General features: G+C 48.2%; 1 protein-coding gene across 1 annotated transcript in view; it reads left to right on the top strand.

The window, feature by feature from the left end:
- The first annotated feature begins 5,172 nt into the window (after positions 1-5,172).
- Positions 5,173-14,562, top strand: part of KANK4 (KN motif and ankyrin repeat domains 4) — a 68,442-nt gene continuing 59,052 nt past the window's right edge. The window contains exon 1 of the mRNA XM_014456728.2: positions 5,173-5,195. The gene's annotated coding sequence lies outside the window, so the exon portion shown is untranslated. The remainder of the gene's footprint in view (positions 5,196-14,562) is intronic.

Here is a 14,562-nt window from a genome sequence, read left to right as displayed (position 1 = left end):
ATGTGCCGAGAACGCTAGGCAGGGAAGAACCCAGTGAGTTAGAGGAACTAAGAGGAGTCTCATGTGGCTAGAGGAGAAAGCATATGGAGGACACAAGAGGAGACTGCCAAGGTAGTAAGGGGCTAGTCCTTCAAGCCTTCTTAAAAGCATCCAGCCTTTATTGGAGCAATGCAATGCTTTTGAGAAATTTTAAGGAGGTGAGTAGCATGATCATAATTGTTTTTGGAGATCACTGAGGCTGTCTTGTAATATAAGGTAGAACATAATCAGTGTCTGATGTAGGCTTCAAAATGCCACCATGCTGCAAGGATGAAGGAACTCCATTGTCTGGGGCATTAAAAAGGCTTTAATGCAGGAGCTACAACTGCACAGCAGAATCATTCAGACATGGGAAGACTCTGTGTGTGTGTGTGTGTGTGTGTGTGTGTGTGTGTGTGTGTGTGTGTGTGTTGGGAGGCAGAGAAGAAAGATTCCAGATGTGGACAGCAGCCTGCACTTAGTCACAAAGCGAGATAAGCATGGGACATGTTTGGAGATTGGTGAACAGTCCCGTCTGGCTGGAGGATCGTGCGAGATAAACCTGGAAGGATGGGTTGTGAATGTGAAGGACCAGAAGGCATGTTCAGATATGTATATGCACAGCTGATCCTCATATGTGTGGATTCTGTGTTTGCAAATTCACTGACTGGCTAACATTTATTTGTAACCCCCAAACCAATATTTTCAGCACTTTTGCAGTCACTCACAGACATGCAGAGTGGTGAAAGCTTTGAGTCACCTGACATGCACATTCTCAGCTGATGTTGAACAAGGTGACCAACCCTCGGTCTTCTTGTTTTAGTTCTCATGATGTAAACAAGTGTCTTTTTGACAGTCTTTTTAGTGGTACTGTTTTGTCTTTTTTGTGCTTTTTTTGTAGGCAATTTCACTGTTTAAAATAGCACTGAAGTATAGTTTTGAAGTGCTACCTAGCGTACCTAAGCACAAGGATGCTGTGATGTGCCTTATGGAGAAAATATATGTGGTAGAAGATAACATTTCTCAGGTGTGAGTTATAGCATTGTTGGCCATTAGTGCACTGCTAATGAATCAACAATATATAGCGCGTCCCCAAAAAATGCATACACACTTTAACAGCTGATAACTTCCTTAATTTTCACTCCTTTTCAGGTTTAACTGAATTGAAATCATGGGTGAAACCAGACTAAACTTTGGACAAAGAAAATTTATCCTAAAGTGACACTAGACTTTTTTAATGGAGATACATAATATATATAAAGTTTTCAGTACAAAACCAGCAACGGTGACAAATTGAGAGCACACATATACTGAACAAAATGATTCTTGATGTTTGTGATTCCATTGCTTCACATTATCAGCAGTGCCTGGACCAGAATGGTCATAAGTTTGAAAACAGGCCTTGAAAAAAATATATTCATTTCTGTTGATTCTTTAAAAAATATTTTTTAATGTTTTTATTGATTTTTAGAGAGGAAGAGAGATGAAGTGAAAGATAGAAACATCAGTGAGAGAGAAAAACATTGATTGGCTGCCTCCTTCATACCCATTACTGGGGATTAGGCCCACAAACCGGGCATGTGCCCTGACTGGCAATCGAACCAGTGACCTCTTGGTTCATGGATCGACGCTCAACCACTGAGCTGCACTAACTGGGTGATTCTTTTAAATTTTGAAAGTTAACTGTATGTTAACTTTATAATCATTCAAAGTGTGTATACATTTTTTGGGGAAACCCTATATATTAAAAGTATAATATATAGTCTTTAAACAAAACCATAAAGCAAGGCTATGTATTGATCAGTTGATGAAAAAGTGCCCAGAAGCTTATAGAAACTTAACCCTGCATTTCCCCTGGGAACAGTAGTTCAATATTAGCAATTTCAGTATTTGTAGCCACTTTATAGAACTACCATGAATAATGAAAATCAAATGTATTTTTGCACACAATTTCCCCCCCTGAGAGTTGACTGTTAAACATTACCAGCATACCGTAGCCGGTTTGGCTCAATGGATAGAGCGCTGGCCTACAGACTGAAGAGTCCAGGGTTTGATTCAAGGCAAAGGCTTATGCCCAGGTTGCGGGCTCGATCCCCAGTAGGGGGCATGAAAGAGGCAGCCGATCAATGATTCTCTCTCATCATCAATGTTTCTAGCTCTCCTTCTCCCTTCCTCTCTGAAATTTATATATATATATATATATATATATATATATATATATATATATATAAAACAACATTACCAGCACACCATTGACTGAGGTAGACCCCACAGGCGCTCACCACACTGTGAAGGTGTCAACTAACCACAGCGCTTACAGCTTGGCAGTACTTTCTTGAAGCAGAATCTGAGTGACATATCTCCATGTTGGCCACAATTTCCAGGCCTCAGTTAGAGAGAGTTTAGTCTTTGGAGTCACCAAGACCTAAGTGTGACTCCTACCTCCCCATGTACTAGTTGTGAGTCCTCAGGCAAGTGACACAGCACCTCATCATCCTTGGCAGGAGAACCACCATTTTAGTTTTATTGTGACTCCTGATGAGATCATGTATGTAAAATGTTCAGCTCAGAGCTTGGCACATACATGGTAGATGGTGAATTCTTGTTACTCCTCCTACACCCCGAGCTCCAGCAAAGGGCTGGGGAAGGAGGGACTCATTCTTTGCCTGCAGCTCGGTTCTCTGCTTACAAGCTGCAGTCTACAGCAGTGTTGTGTCTGGTCGTTCTAAATCAGCTTTGCAGACTCCCTCTGTCTGAAAGGCCCATGCTGGTCCTGCAGTGGACATGCCCAAACCTGAGATTCTAGAAGACCTGCTGCCTGCAAAGGCCCCCTAGTCCTACGACCATGCAAGGAGTCTACTTTCCAGCCTCATTCTTGCTGACTTTCCTGTCATGACAGGAAAAATAAGCAGAGCTCTAGCTGATGTCTCTGTGTCCGTGGCTTCTGGTTTATTTGAGGAGGGGAGTCAGGGGCTACGAGCAGGTGTATTTGCTTAGTCCGTTATTCCTGTTTCCTGATTCCCTGCTCTGGGACTCAGAAGCCTGGGCTGCCCCAGTTCCAAGCTTGCTTCCTCTGACTCAGCTTTACCCTCATGACACAGCTTCATTCTGAGTCATCAGGCCAAGCTTTCGAGGACAGCAGCTGGCACTCTGGCTTCATCTTCCCAGGAAAGGTGCTCTGTCACCACACCTCAGAGCCACCTCATGCCTAACTTGGCTCACAACACCCAGAAAGCAAGGAACAAAGTCTTAATGAGATCAGAGAATGCAGAGGGAAGGCGCCAGGACCAGGAGTTGGAATGCCTGGGTTTCAGTTCTAGCTCTGGTTGACTTGTGTGACCTTGGGCTAGTCATTGGAACCTCCTGAATTGGGGTTTCCTCTCCCAGAAAATGTGAATCGTCATCTCTGCTGGGCCCATCCCACCGGGGTGTTGGGAGGCCCACGTTAATAGTATAAAGTACCCCGATTTCCAGGGCACAAACCCCTGCTCCAAGAACTGGATCTGTTCATAAACTCATTTGGCTTGGCCCTGATCAGTTTGGCTCAGTGGATAGAGCATCAGACTGAGGATTGTGAGGTTCCAGGTTCGATTCTGGTCAAGGGCATGTACCTTGGTTGCGGGCACATCCCCAGGAGGCAGCTGATTGATGTTTCTCTCTCATCGATGTTTCTAACTCTCTATCCCTCTCCCTTCCTCTCTGTAAAAAATCAATAAAAAATATATTTTTTAAAAAACTCATTTGGCTTGAACAACATTGACCTAGATATCAAGTATTTACCATTTTTAAAAGCGAGTTATCAACAAATTGAGACTTCACTTAAATATCTGAATTTACAGCTTCTCTTAAAAGTGGGAACATCCAACTATATTAATTCCTTGCCCTGAATATCTAAAATAAACTAGAACTGATTGGCAGCAGCCACTTCACTTGGGCAGGAGCCTGGAGCTGCCCACAAGGTCATGGAAGTCCCCATCGCTCCCTGCTCTTCCCAATACTGGGGCCAAGTCTCTGTTGCAGTTCATCATTGCTCTGGGGCTGTTATTTTGCTTTTAGAAGAGCCTGGTGGAAGTGAGGTCATTGTAACGACCATGTGTCCATCAACACGGGAAAATGAAAGTCCTGCAAGTGTCCCTTGCCCCAAATTATCTCCTTCTTCAGGGTGTCAGTGTCAAAAATGAACCCCCTCTGGTTAAGCTTACCCTATGCCAAAGGGCCCTTTGAAAGGTACACACGGTGGGCCAGAGTTGGGATCTGGGTCCCCCAGGCTACCCTGTACCCCTCTCATGTCTGTTTGTCCACGTCTGTAAAATGGGGCAATATCAGCTCTTTTCTTTTAAGTTTATATTGTGCACAACGTCTGGCACTTACTGATCTTATCATAATTCAAGGTTATTAATCTTAGTGAAAATCTTTTGAACTGATAAAAAGAGTTTGGGGGGGGGGGTGAGTGTGAAGTGAAAGATTTAGGATTCCTGAGTGGGGCTAGCGCCGTGAGTGGGAAGGAAAAAAGCAAGTGGATAAAGGCATGACTTAGGAGAGAGAGAAGTTGCCTTTCCCCCACTCCCACCCTCACTCTTCCACCTCCTCGAGGAGAAAATACCGCTGGCGAGTACCTCAGCCCACCCAGCTCTGGTTCATGATCAAGGCTGGGTTCTAGTGCCAGTCATCGCCTAGTGTGACATAAAATGCCCCACGAACGGTTGTGGCAAAGATGAACTGAGATAAACTTTGGGAAATCAGAAAGGCGCTATACACAGATCCGTTCTCAGGTCTCTTTTCAGAAAGTTTCTCTTCCAAACTGTCCAAAGGCGTCTTGAGTTTGTCACAGCTAAGACCCTCCCCTCGACTTCCAAGTGCTGCCCCTTCCTACACACCGAAGCCCGCGCGCGTCAGTCTTTTTTTCTCCTGGCGAAGGCGGGGACTCGGTGGTGCTGGGCCGGCGACGCGGGGCGAAGCTGGGGCGGGGGCCGCGGTGGGTGTGACCCGCGGGGCGTGCGCCCCAGGCTCCGGCCGAATCCGCTGGCGAGAGGGCGCCCGAGGGTGTGCGCGCTCGGGACGCCGGGGGTGCGCGCCCGAGACGGGACTGTGCACCGGAGGCTGCGTGCACCCCAAAGCCGGGCTGTGCGCCCACCGCTGGCCCGGCCGCCTGCCGCCGGACTCCGCGGCTCGCCAAGGTAAGGCGCCCCGCGCCCCCGGCCCGCGCCCTGCGTTGGTGGGAGTGCCAGCAGCCAGCCCTGCGCCACCAGGGTCTTGGCCCCGCCACGCTCCTCTGCCTCCGCCGCCCGTCTCGCCCCCACCTCGCCCCCTCCTCGCGCCGCGTCCCTGGCCCCCCTGACGGCAGAGACTGCGGCATCCTGGGCCGACCGGAGCCCCCTTTGGGGGTCCGAAACAGCCTAAGGGCGGGCGCCTCTCCCCTGGCGCCCTGTCTGGCTCCCGGCGCCCGAAGGTGGGCAGAGAAGAGACCAGTGAGGAGGGGGAAGGCCGCGTCGTCCTTGCGGCTGGGGTGGTGCAGCCCCCGCCCAGCGCTTCCGAGCTGGGCGCTGCGGTCCGGGATGCAGCTTGCAGGACTGGAGCGCCCTGCCCCTGGCTCAGAGGACTCCCTGAAATGAGCTCTTAGTCTTTCTTCTTTCCGAAAAGCCGGCCGCCAATTCCTACCCCGATCGCCCTCTGAACTTTCCAGCGCTCCCGCTGGGCTGCGACCTTGGGTGGAGGCAGTCGGGCTCCGCCGGCGCGCGGGCGGCCAAGGACGCTTTTTGCGAGCCCGTGCACCCCTTGGTGAGATTCCCTCCCTCGCATCCCTCTTTTAAGGTCAAACCTTTGACCCCCAAGTACCGTGTCCCTGCAGCCTGGCCAGTTACTGGGCATGGGAACGTGGAGCCCCAGAGCCCCTACATCAGGCCTGAATCTGCACTTGCCCTAGCCTAGGGCATCTGCTAGGGCTGCAGGAACCAGGGGGTTTAGTGCCCAGGAGCCCCAGAGTGCTGGAATGGAGGGAGAGGAGGGGACATTTTTCCAGGAGAGGTGGAGATTACCCCCTTTTCGAGGATGACCCCTTGACGCCTGGACAAAGTTCTGTTGACCAATTAGGGTCAGGAGGTGGTCAGATGTCACCTTGACCAGCATGAGGCCTGAGGAGAAAGCATTGAATTAAATACAATCCCCGAGGACCTACCTGGGTGGGTAAACCAATTGCGGGTGCCTTAGAGCCCCTTCAAGATGGCACAGGAGAACACGGAACTACACTTAGGATAGAAGTAGAGTCCACTCCGATATTGTCTTGTCGAGTCCCGCCCTCCTTCCCTGTCCAAACTCCTCACTGGACCTTAATGTGAGCTGTGGGGAATGTTAAAGGGCAGTGCGAATGGAAGAGTGGCTCAGGGTCCACACAAGGCTTTCCATTCAACCAACAAATACTTGCTCTGAGCCAGGCACGGGCGAGGTACTGGGACAGAGAAGTGAGCAAAATGGACAGTGTCTGGCCTCATGGAGCTTGCAGTCAGTGTCCAAGACCAACGTGAATCAAATCACTCACATATAGAATTATGAAGTGCTGCATTCTTTGAATGAAAGGTTAAGGTGCTAAGAGAATCTGTGGTAGGCACGGTAGTTGCTTAGAAGGCTAACTGGAATTAACCAGTTGAAGGGTGTGGAGAGAGCCTTCAAGGCAGAAGGAACAGCATGTGAGAGGGCCCTGAGTTTAGTAACAGAGTTGATTAGAGGAACTGAAAGACTGTTTCCCAGGTGATGAGCAGTGGTTCAACCAAATGGGCATGACCCTTGCTTCTGCACCCCATCACCTAGGCCAGTGGTCGGCAAACTCATTAGTCAACAGAGCCAAATATCAACAGTACGATTGAAATTCCTTTTGAGAGCCAAATTTTTTAAACTTAAACTATATAGGTAGGTACATTGTTATTAACTTAATTAGGGTACTCCTAAGCTGGCCTTTGCTGGCCCTCATCCTCTCCCCCTCCTCCTCTCTCCCTCATCCTCTCCCTCCTCCTTTCCCTCTCATCCTCTCCCTCCTCCTCTCCCCCTCATCCTCTCCCCCTCATCCTCTCCCTCATCCTCTCCCTCATTCTCTCTCTCTCTCTCTCTCTCTCTCTCTCTCTCTCTCTCTCTTTCTCTCGGAACCAAACCTGAGACCCTTCAGTCCTCAGGCCGACACTCTATCCACTGAGCCAAACCAATCAGGGCTCTTCTCTCTTCTTTTTCCCTAGAAGAAGGAAAGGAAAAAGGCAGGGGGTTTTGAATCCGTACCAGAAGGAGGGATAAAGAACTCTACTTGGACACAGAGCAGTCCCAGTAAGACCCAGAGGCTTGAAATAGTGTACAAGTTGGGGAATTATGATGTGTTCCAACCATAAAGTGAAAGAAAGGATGGAAGGAGATGAGGTTGGAGAAAGGGGACCCAGGCTGTCCTCACATGGAAGTCATTACAAAGCCTCTTTCCCACACTCCCTCTTCACTCTCTTTCTCCCTTTCACCAGGTTCACCTATTTGCTTTAAAATAACCCCTCAATTGAAAATTGAAAACAATTCAGGCCTTAGTCAGGATTTTCCCCTTTATCCTGAGAACAATAGGAAACCATTTGGCAGACTTAATTAAATGAGTGGTCAGAGCAGGTTTTCTTTTTAAGTTTATTCTCGTTGCTGCATTGAGAATGGTCTGAGAAGGAATGGACAAGAAAGATTTGGACAGAGCAGTCAGGTGGTGATAGGTAAGAGAGATCATGGTGAACTGAAGTGGTGGTAGCAATAAGATAGAAGGAGTGTTGGACAGGTGTGGAAAGTATTTCTAAGGTAGAATTGATAGGTCTTGCTGATGGGTTGAATGATCTTTTACCCTCTCTGCATCCACCCCCTTGGGCATTTAACTTTGAAGTGTCCTTTGCCTCTGTTTCTGGACTTGACCATGTGCCTGGCTTTGGGTAATAGAATGAAGCAGAAGTGCAAGTATGGTGCTTCTAAGTCTACAACTCCAGAGGCCTTGCTCTTTCTTGTGTTTCTGTCATCTCCATGAGGACATTCCTGAGGTAGCCTACTGGCATGGAACAGATACGTGGCAGAGACTTGAAGTGCCCAGTCAGCCCAATTGAGACTCGTCTAGATCAGTGGTCAGCAAACTCATTAGTCAACAGAGCCAAATATCAACAGTACAACGATTGAAATTTCTTTTGAGAGCCAAATTTTTTAAACTTAAACTATATAGGTAGGTACATTGTTATTAACTTAATTAGGGTACTCCTAAGGCTTAGGAAGAGCCACACTCAAGGGGCCAAAGAGCCGCATGTGGCTCTCGAGCCGCAGTTTGCCGACCACGGACCTAGGCCAATCAGCACCTTCCTTTCTCAGCCTTTATAATGCCCATTTGGAGTCCCCCTGGCTGTGAGAGAAAGAGGGAGAGACTGACAGACAGGTGCCAGATTCATCCCACCCCTACCCCCCATGCACACCAGCATCTTGGTTAGACAGCCCATGCCCATTCAGGCTGCCAATAAGCAGCAAGTCTTTCCACCAGTTGTTCCCTATTGGCAGCTGTGCTCAAAACTGACCAAGGCCTCTGCTCAACATCTAGGAAGGTTCATGCTGGGAGTGGTGGCTCCTCTTAGACTTTTGAAACTAGAATGAACTCGTTGCCTGCAGTGTAAGATTCCTTATACGGCCTATCACTTCCCCCATCTCCTCCCTTCTCAGTGAGCACTGTCTGTTCTGCTCAGTCACACTCCAAGCAGTTCCTAGAACACACACTCTTGCCTTTGCACATGCTGCCCTTTGTCTAAAATACTCTTCCTACTTGTTCATCCAGTGAGTGCACACTCAGCTTTCAGTTTCAGCATTAAATTTAAGGTTTCCTTACCCCATCCCCACCCGAGCCAAGGCCTCTCCTGACCAGTCAAATGCTCCATTTCGTTGTTTCCAGAGCTCCCTGGACATGCCTCGGTCACAGTGAGCATCAGCTGCACTGTGCATCTTTAAAAAACAAAAACATTTTTTTAAATTGATTTTGAGAGAAGAAAGGAGAAAAATCAAAAGATAGAAACAGCCCTGGCTGGTTTGGCTCAGTGGATAGAGCATCTGCCCACAGACTGAAAGGTCCCGGGTTCAATTCCAGTCAAGGGCACATGCCTGGGTTGTGGGCTCAATCCCCAGTAGGGGGCGTGCAGAAGGCAGCCAATCAATGATTCTCTCTCATCATTGGTGTTTCTATCTCTCTTCCTCTCCCTTTCTCTCTGAAATCAATAAAAATATATTGTAAAAAAAAATAAAAACATCTCAAATGTATATAATCTAAAATATCTTGCATGAAATGTCACATGGTTCACAGCCCTTGCCTCCCCATTGACCCCATTTCCTGAACTTTGGACTTTAATTTTACAGGAAACAGAGGCCAATGAGGTACAGTGACTGCCCAAGCATCTGCAGCTGGTTAAGAGCATGTACCCTCCCCCTCACCCCCAGCCCCCCACCACCACCCAGCTCCTGACTTCCGGTCCAGGGCTTCTTCTTTTAGCCAAATAGCCTCCTTTGGTCCCTGGCACCTTGTGAAGGCCATTGCACATAGCTGGAAGATGGATATCTTGGTTTTGCTTCAGTTCAGTAGCAGCCTAAGGTTGTGACAGAGAGAAAAATCTTATTATGGGCAGAGTTGACAATTAGGAAGACAGATGGGCCATCTCCCTGGCCTATTGGCTGCCCCTTGCCTGAAATGTTATTACATCTGTTTTAGCTGGAGGAGGGTCACGTGTGCTTCAGAGTTATCTTCTGGGCCCTGGATGGGACCTTTAAGATCAGGGGCCCAGCTCTTGGTCTTGTCAAAAGCCTCTTCCCCATAGAGCAGGATTAAGGGAGTGAATGGGGAGACTGGGGTTCTTGCTTGTTAACCCTGGAGTTCTTGCCTGCTGGCCTGGTCTCTCTCTTGCTTTCTGCAATAAGACACCTACTTCTGGCTACTGGGCCAACCAAGTCCTTCTTATCTGCAGGTCAGGATAGTAATTCACTCATTCATCAAAACTGCACTGAGTCCGCTCGGTACCAGGGACTGTGCTGGTCCCAGTTTACAAAGAAGGGTCATGAAGTATAAGCCAGTGTGATATGGGGTTCTGCTCTGTGTGGGAAGGAGGAGGGGATATTACTTCTAATTCAACCCAGGCCTTGGGAGGTGTGGGAGAGAGGACAGTTAGGACTTCTGAATGCTGAGAATGTGCTCACTTTTGAAACTCTGATGTCATGCAAATTATGTCATGTCTGGGGGCCGGGCTGGGGACTGAATTTTTCTGACTGTAAAATGGCGTTGATAACAATCTTCCCCTCCCCCCCCCCCCATCTCTGGGCAGTTGTGCGGATACAGTTATCACACTTCAGATGACAGACCCACTCACTTCTGTATGTGACACGGAAGCAGTACAGTATAATAAAAGGCACCTCTGTGTCAAGCCCTGGCACATTTAATCCTCAGAATAATCCTAGAGATAGTAATGTCAAAGTCCCCGGTGTATAAATAGATGAGGAAAGTGAGGCTCTGAGAGGTTAAGTGACTTGCCCAGGGTTATGGATCTAATAAATGATAACATTCACAGAGCCTCTGTCCCTGGAGACCAGACCACTTTGTGCAATTTTGTAGTCATGTGAGATGCGGGCTTGGAGGCCAGATGTCTAGGAATCAGAGCCCAAATCTGCTGTTACCTGGCTGTGTGATTTACAGCTGGACCCCTACCCTCTCTGTGCTTCAGAATACTAATCTCCCAGACCCAGAGTTTGAGAGGCGTCTAGTAGGTCTTTCTCTGAACCGTGTCCAGTCTATGTGAATATTTCAAAGTAGGATTAAAGGAAAGAAGAGGGGCCCTTTGGCTAAAAATAGGCCTGTGATGGTTTCCAAGATAAAATAAATGTTGCCCCACGATTTCAAGTAGATGGTTAATGTGATATGCAGGCATTTATAGATTGGTGGTGTCTGACAAAGCAGGCTGACCATTCCTTCTCCAAAGCAAAGAAGTCTATTTTCAAAAGAACGCCTCACTGTCTCGCTGGGGCCCAGACCCTGCCCCTCACATAGCTTTCCGGGGACACAGGCATTATGGGAGAAAACACAAGTCCCAATTCCCATCTCCTTCCCCATTTCCCCCCAAAAGCAAATAGAACGTATTGACCGGATAAATATATGTTTTAATGTGGCTGTGGCTTTTCCCCTTTGTGTGGAAGGACCCTTCGTGTCTGTAGTTTCCTTTGGTATGTCTAGTTTGTGGCGCTGATGTGAAGTGACAAGTGGGGAGCAATATGGCATTGGGGGGAATTTGCTCCATGCCAAGAGAAAAGAGCAGAATTCAGTGCGCATTTCCCTCCACAGCGTGGGTTCTGCCCAGAAGCCAGAGATGCTGACTCGCAGTGAAATCGATTTTGATTTTCATAGCAGGGCACCAGGCAGCAGGGCTGAGTGTTTCCAGGTGCCGTGCTCATCGGCTGTTAATTACCACTCCCCATGCCCTTCCCCCTTGGAAAATGTAGCCATCCTACTCTTGGGAAAGGGTTTAAAAGAACGGTCATGTCAAGTTGGGTGGTGGCTGAATATATCCAAGAATGGCCACATGTACTAGGTTTAATATTGAATATGTGTGTGGGGGAGGCATTTTATCAGTAACATCAGAGTTTGAGAGATGGGTTTCATGTATCATTTTATGTGATTTTAAATAAATAAATAATAAAGGCCATCACTCTGCTCCTCGAAAAAAGGAGGATAAAAGAGGGAATAAAAGCGTCACCATTTCACTAGCCCTGTGAGCACAAGCAAATGACTCAACTTTTCCGAACTTCAGCTTCCTCATTTGTAAGATGCTACTGATAATGCGGACTTAGGGAGGGCCCTTCTGATACACACAGCAGGGACTCCCTTAAATGATTCTCGGGAGCAGGGTGAGGGGCCGTCCACTGCAGCGTTGCTACCTAAGCACACCCTTGAGGTGGGGTGGAGAGGGTTCTGAGTTCAAGGCTAGTCCACTGGTGCAGGCTGTCACTGGTCTTCACTTTGGATGCCACTGGCTCAACTCAGCACCTGCCCACACCGTCCCCCTCACCACACGATCACACCAGCCTCTTCTTTGCTGTTAGTTCAGGTTCCAGAGAAGATCCTGACATCTGAGCTCAGTTCTCTAGAAGCTGAGGCTTTCTTTCCAGGCCACGTCTTGGCTGGTCTCTGGTCAGCCTGGGCATAGGATACTGCTGAGACCTGAGTCCTCACTGGGCCAAGCAGATGGGAGTGGAGGATGGAGGAGGGCCAGGTGTATAGAAGTTGAGCTTTTGGAGCGGGAAGGGGAGTGAGTGGAGGGAGATTCCTGGAGAAGGAGATGAGGGTGAGCTGGAATTCAATAATATGCCCAATACGAATACTTGCCGAGTTGTAAAGGACCTAACAGAGATTCTGAACTTGGGGTTAACAGCCCATGTGTAGAATTCCGAGGAGTCTGTGAACTTGGGTGGTGAAAAAGAAATAACATCTTTATTTAGCATTTTCTTCAATTATGAACGTAGGCAATAAACCACATGTCTTTGCAGTACCTGTGATATTGTTACCAGTAGGAATCACAGATATTTTCATATCACAGTTCAGCTGCTGCAGACATCTTGGGCTATGAGTTATGCCCATTGCAGCTCTGAGATTAAAGCAGTTATTCCACCCGCTGCTAGAGCTTGCTATTTAATGTGTTCATAAAGAACATACATTACACATTCATTTTAAGATTTTTTAATAATTGTATTTCAGTGTAATTGGTTTCCTTTGTAGTCAAGTGATGCATTTTATGTTATATATTTTAAAACATTCTGAGAAAGGGTCCATAGGTTTTATCAGTCTGCTAAAGGGTGTCCATGGCACCAAAAGGGAAAGAGCCCCCGACAGGAAGTCAGTAAGCTTAGTTCCCAATTCCCTACCCTCGCTCGTCCTCATCTTTCATCTATCTCTGTCTAATTAGTACAGACATTCTTGAGCAGTTGTAAACTCCATTTAATAGTTTGGCAAATTTGTAAGAGCACATAATTTGTGGTTTGGGTGGAAGGTTTTGATGTATATCCAGAGGTTCATTTACAAATTGCAGGCACACATGGGCAACTGGTTAGACAATTCCTATCAGCCTACAAACCCACCAGGCCCCACAAATCCACCAGGCCCTGTGTTGATGGCTTGGCCGACATTATGCAAACCAGTCCCTTGAAGCAACCACCCGGTGGACAATTATGGTCCTGAGAGGTTAAGGGGCTTGTGTAGGCTAATTGATGAGATCACTTGATCAAATGTAAGCTAGAGTCCTAGGAAAGAGAAGCCCTGGGAGAAGTAACTTTGAAGCAGGTTCTGAAATGGAGGGAATGCGAGGGAGGCAGACGGAAGGAGGAGGGAGTCTTTGAGGCTGTGGGAGACTGGCCAGATGTTGGTTTTGAAGAGGAAGCCTGTAGAGAGAGGAGAGCCCACTGAGGTTTGCTCCCTTTTATTGAACGCTTAACATGTACCATACACTGTGCCAAGTCCTTTAAATACAGCAGTTTAATGTTTACCAACCACCCAATGAGCTATGACTGTTATTATTCCCACTAGAGGCCCGGTGCATGAAAATTTGTGCACTGGGGGTGGGGGGATAGATCCCTTAGCCTAGTCTGCACCCTCTCGCAATCCGGGACCCCTTGGGGGATCTCTGACTGACTTAGGCCCACTCCCCGGGGGTTCAGGCCTAAGCTGGCAATCAGACATCCCTCTGGCAGCCCGGGAGCCCTCAGGGGATGTCTGACTAATGGCTTAGGACTGCTCCCCCGAGGAAGTGGGCCTAAGCCATTAGTCGGACATCCTTAGTGCTGCCACAGAGGCGGAAGAGGCTCCTGCCACCACCGCTGCACTGGCCAGCCATGAGCCGGCTTCTGGCTGAGTGGTGCTCCCTCTGTGGAAGCGCACTGACCACCAGGGGGCAGCTCCTGACTTGAGTGTCTGCCCCCTGGTGATCATTGTACATCATAGCAACTGGTCATTCCCAGTTGTTCCGCCATTAGGGTCAATTTGAATATTACCCATTTATTATTATAGGATTGTATTGGTGAGTAAAGCGAGGTTCTAAGCTTCATACCTCTGCCCTAGGTCACAAAAGTACTAAGTGGTGGAGCCAGGAGCTCAGCTCAGATCTGGCTGATTCCAGACCCTTATGCCCTTAAATACTACAGGCAACCACCGAAGAATCTGTTTGGAAAAAAACTATGGCTGCCTTTTTGTTTCAGTAAGAAAGTGCTTCCTGTCCATCCATCGTGTTTTCCCCATCCTTCTCTTCAGCCTTTTGCCTGTTTCCACGCCTCCTCCCCTCTACTCTCCACCCTTAATCCACTCACAGGCACCTGTGCTGTGAGTGTGGGGATAGGATAAAAATGAAGAGCAAAAGCTGTGCGGTCAGGCTGAACTGGAGTCTAACTCTGGCTCGGCCACCTGGCTGTCTCCCTGCGGAGCCTCAGTTTTCCTAGCAGTGACATGGAAACAGTGGTACCTCCTGGAAATGATGCATTCTCTAACTGGTG

Source organism: Myotis lucifugus, unplaced genomic scaffold (assembly GCF_000147115.1).
Source record: "Myotis lucifugus unplaced genomic scaffold, Myoluc2.0 scaffold_63, whole genome shotgun sequence".
Taxonomy (NCBI): domain Eukaryota; kingdom Metazoa; phylum Chordata; class Mammalia; order Chiroptera; family Vespertilionidae; genus Myotis; species Myotis lucifugus.
This window is presented reverse-complemented; position numbering and strand designations above follow the sequence as displayed.